This window comes from Portunus trituberculatus, chromosome 39 (genome assembly GCF_017591435.1).
Source record: "Portunus trituberculatus isolate SZX2019 chromosome 39, ASM1759143v1, whole genome shotgun sequence".
Taxonomy (NCBI): Eukaryota; Metazoa; Arthropoda; class Malacostraca; order Decapoda; family Portunidae; genus Portunus; species Portunus trituberculatus.
Window position 1 is genome coordinate 12878504 of NC_059293.1, and position 5000 is coordinate 12883503.

At 49.5% G+C, this 5000-nt stretch overlaps 1 protein-coding gene across 2 annotated transcripts in view; it reads right to left on the reverse strand.

Annotated features, from left to right (window-relative positions):
* Window positions 1-5000, reverse strand: part of LOC123515480 (vang-like protein 1) — a 61895-nt gene that overhangs the window by 31701 nt on the left and 25194 nt on the right. The window contains exon 1 of one of the 2 annotated variants that reach the window (XM_045274080.1): window positions 3291-3594. The exons of the other annotated variant lie outside the window; for it this stretch is intronic. The gene's annotated coding sequence lies outside the window, so the exon portion shown is untranslated. Of the gene's footprint in view, window positions 1-3290; window positions 3595-5000 lie in introns of those variants that run through there. 2 annotated transcript variants of the gene reach the window in all.

The following is a 5000-nucleotide window of genomic DNA, read 5'->3' on the forward strand; positions in this document are numbered from 1 at the left end:
GAGAGAGAGAGAGAGAGAGAGAGAGAGAGAGAGAGAGAGAGAGAGAGAGGGGCAGGGCTGTGTTATTCATACACGGTGACCTTTTACTCTTCTCTCCACATTTCCCTCCCTCAGGCTACTCCATTTCTTCTTCATATTACTCCTCCTCCTGCTTTCCTACTACTATTACTATTACTACTGCTAAAACTACTACTGTTATTACTGTTACTATTTTTTCTTCATCCTCCTTATCTTTCTCCTCTTCCAACTATTTACACCACTACTCTTCTTTCTCTTCTTACTTCTCTTAAGTTATCATGACTCCTTCTCCTCCTCTTCCTCTTTCTCTTCCCCGACGTCTTATCGATTCTCGGCCACCTCCTCCTCCTCCTCCTCTTCCCCTTCCTTCTCTTCTCCCTCACTTGTCCACATTTAGCATCTCTCTCTCTCTCTCTCTCTCTCTCTCTCTCTCTCTCCCATACATCTCAGGTTCAGTCCTTATCTTAATCTCGGCACCCAGGTAGACTTCTCAACTTGTTTGCCTTTCGTCAGAGCCACAGGTATATCTCTCTCTCTCTCTCTCTCTCTCTCTCTCTCTCTCTCTCTCTCTCTCTCTCTCTCTCTCTCTTGCCTTCTGAAGATGTCTCGTTTCTTTGGCTACATATTCTTGAAAATGCTATCTTTATTATTATTATTATCATTATTATTATCATTGTTCATTTGAGTAGTTACTTTTTATATCGTGTTTTGTAGCAGTTATAAATATTGAATATATCCCTTCTATTCTTCTAATCATTCTTTTTCATGCTCTTTTCCATACAGTCATTCATTCTCACGTATATAAATTCTTTCTGTCACTGATGGTCTTTTTTTCTAAACGTCTCCTTGTCTCCAACATTTAGTAGGCTCTAGTCAGTGGATGTTACAGTCGCTTCTAAGAGAGCTTTCCTGATTACTAGTGAGAGTTTAACAAAGCTTATTTTTTCTACCAACAACAAAGAACATCCATGAAAACCTGAATAATCATCCATGTGACATCTGATTACTGTCCTGGTGAAAGAACCAAACATTTACTTAAGAAGTATACGGGCTTGAATTTTCCCGCCCAAAAGCATAGCCTCTCCCACACGACCACAGCAGTGTCTGGGTATTTTATGCTAATCGCGTGCAAATGAGGGAGGGACACATCGCTGGTGTAGGAAATGCACGTCTATGTGTTGTCGTCGTGCTGAGAGAGAGAGAGAGAGAGAGAGAGAGAGAGAGAGAGAGAGAGAGAGAGAGAGAGAGAGAGAGAGAGAGAGACTGCATCAGCCCGCCGTGCAAACAAAAAGACGTTACATGCAATCAGCCACATACCAAATCATCCCCGACTCGTAAACTCAAGAAAACACCCAAGCAAGATTCGTACGAGTATAATTCTACACATTACAACCCCTTATGGTACACCCCGCCAATAACACGCACACTAAAACACACCAATCCACTCACTTATTTACTTAACACTGTCACTTATATCATTCCCCTCTGACACGTCTTATCCCTCCCTGCATAAGTCTGCATACACGCATACATACATAGATACAAACGTACATACATTCAAGCAGCATGACCTTCTATCCCCCTCAAATGGTATCTCCTTATCATACAAATATCACTTGAATATTCCACGCGGGGACGACTCGATAGTTTGAGAGATTTACAGCGAAGCGGTGCTGCTGTGAGGGTGTGGGTGCGCTGCGGCGGTGGTGTGGCGGTGGTGTGGCTGTAGGAGGCTAGAGGAATCTTGTCAAGTGGCGAGGGAGTGAGGGTGTGTGAGGGAGAGAGGGTGAGAGTAAAGAGAGAGGGAAGCGTGGTCCTGCACTGTCCACATAGCGGTAAAGTGATGAAGGGGTGGTGGGAATGAATGAAGCAGAGTTAATAAATGAAGTCAAGTGAGCAAATAAGTGCGAAATACAGGCAAAGGGCGGAGAAACTAGAGGTGGAGGAAGAGAAGAAAGAGGAGGAGTTGGGGGGAAGCCAGTCTCCAGATGACGGTGGCTCCATGAAAATTGCTGGTGGTGGGGAGAGCCTCGGGCAATGGGGGGTGCGAGGGAGTTACAGGAGCGAGGATGGGGAGGAGTGGGGGATGTGGGAGACCAAGGAAGGGGAGGAACAGGAGGGAGAGACAAGAGGAGGAGGAGTAGGAGGAAGGGATGGAGACATGTTTATCCTTTCTTTAACCTCCTTCCCTGGTAGAGGCAAACGAAATCCTTCTCATCAGCCGCTGCTCACTACTGAACTCAACTGACTCCTGCTGTGTCTTGCGGTCTTCCCTCCTTCCTGCTGTTCTTTTATTGCGCGACCTTTCCGTTAGTTTCTCCTGCCTCCATAGGTTTCCCCTGCAGAGTATAGCTAACCCTGTGTAGCAGAAGTATAGTCGGTCTAAGAATTCTCTCAGCTACCACCACACGGCTCCTGGATACGGTGTGTTTTCGCAGTCAAGCCGTCGCCTACTGAGTGTTGTTGCAGCGAGGAAGATCTTGCACTCGCACTCGCTCTCTCACTCCTCACTCCCCTCCTGCTCTACGGGCCGCATCGGAGTGCTCTCACCACAGGCCCTCTCTCTCTTCCTACCTCGGTGTTGACTTGAGAATCTATCTGTTTATCTCTTTGCCCCAGTCTATCTGCCTGTCTGTTCCTGCGGTTTTGTCTATGCTTCTATATGCTTGACTGGCAGGTGGCGCGTCTTCATGTCTATTGATATGCATGTGAGTGTGCGTGTGTGTCTGCCAATCTAGTGTCCAGCTATGCGATTCCTCGGTCTTCAGTTTTGTTTGGTTCTTGTTTCCCTGTTTGCTTTCCTCCTCACCCCTTGCCAAGCCTTCCTGGTTCCCCTACTTAATTCATTCCTTCCCGCCCCTCCTACTCCCGCAGTTTCATTCACGGCAGGAAACAAAAGTCGATTGATTATGACGAGCAACACGTGTGCGCAGCCGGTGTGGTTTAAAAAAAAAACACACACACACACACACACGGCATATAAATTTACTAAAAACAACGTTGACTTAAATTTTTGGCAGGTGCACGCATCAACACCCTCTTTAAGACGAGAACAACAAGCACAGTTTTTTACTCACACACACACACACACACACACAGGTCCAACCCTCACTTAGCGGACCCGAGAAATATTTAACCTGGACCCACAAAAGGCAACAGAATTTCGTCACTACTACGCCGGATTCCACCCACCCTTCCTCACCATTCCCTACATCCGTAGTACTACTATCACCATCGTCACGAGTACTAAGGGCAGATCCAAGGGCTCCTACCTGGCAGTGTGCGGGGCGCGGCGTGGCCATCCCGCGGCCAGCGAGCTCCACCACCACCACCACCACCTCCTTCTGGCGCGGTGGTGGGATAGGGCCGCTTTTAAAACACCGCTGATGCTTCTGGTTCGTTACATCCTCGTCAGCACAGCGTCCCACACACGTCTGTAGGGTACTCCTGGCGGCGTGGAGGGACAGCACTATACACTATGAGGGGCCAAGGCGGCACGGGATGTTGGCTACACTGCCCGACCACTCCGCCCTGGCGTGTCCTCTCCCGACACCAGCCTCGCACACACTGATGGGACTGGTTCCAACAATGTCCGCGCTCCTGCACACACACACACACACACACACACACACACACACACACACACGGCTTTTCCATACATACACAGTCACACATGCAATATTATTTTGTACTTTAAGATACTCGCTTTGAAATGAATGTGCGTTTCCTAATCTACCCCCTCCTGGTCATCTCTACCTGATGCTCCCTCCCCACGCTAACGCTCACACGGAACCATCAGGCGAACGGTGAGTTAACACAGCCCAGCGCCGCAGTCCCGTGTTACCCCCTGAGTGAGTTTACACGGGCCAATAATCACATTCAACACGTCCCTCATGCGACTCCTCCCGTCCGTGCCTCGAGACGGTCCCTCACCCACACGTCTCACTCACCCGCGCACTCACACGTAACACGATCATCGGGCACCCGGGCAAAAGGTTCTCGGTGGCTTATCTATTATAGTCGGAATCAGTGCTATGACCCTGAGTGAAAAGGAGCAAGAAATCTACCTAATATGGATTTCCCGCAAATAAATGTATGCTGTCCACTTTTTTCCTTCTTTTTTTTTCCTGGACAGATAACTGGCCATATTTCACCTCTGACCGGGAGCGATGAGCGAGGGGTGAAGGAGGCGGGACGGTGGCAAGGGACAGGAAATTACGTAAAAAAATCCCGATGAGTTCGAATTTCAGTGGCTAGAAGGTGGTGGTGGTGGTGGTGGTAGTGGTAGCTGCCCCTGCCCCGTCCGGCCCCCCCCACGCTCAAGAAGCCGGTATCGCGAGGAGACTTTTCCCATCATTTAATATCCGCCGGAGCCTCGCAACGCCACCACGACACATCTTTGAGGCCTAGTTTGGACACAGGACCTCGGCTACGTGCTTCGTGCCGTGGTGCGGGTCCTGCTCACAGCGGGTAGGGATGATAAACATAATGTCAAACAGCTGTGTGTGTTTCGACCGCTGCTTCCCACGACTAACACGACCCAGCCGGAGATAGAGATGCCAGATTCGCCGCAAGAACGTTTATAAGACGCCCAACTAAACCTCTCTCAAGGTTGTCAGGTGATCAAGAAGCCATCAACCCTGTCAGTATGCAAGACTCGAGTACAATAGTTCTCCTTGAAGTGAGATAAACGAGAAACGGAGTCATCTGCTCACATAGTCTTAGAATCTCGTTGCCAGATAACGTCCGGCGGTGCGGGAGTCAGAAGGAGCGACTGAGGGACACAGAGCAGCCGAGGGCATGTGGAAGACGCCGACACAATGGCCTTCTTCCTTCGTCATTGGGGCGCACTGATACGTCGATTGTGTTTGGAGTGGTAGCAGACTGTTCCTGGGTCGTAGGGTAAGTGGAAGGTCGGGACGAGGCGGAGCAGCAGAGCGGTAGGCAGGAAGGCGAGGAGAGTGGAAAGTGTACAGGGGCGC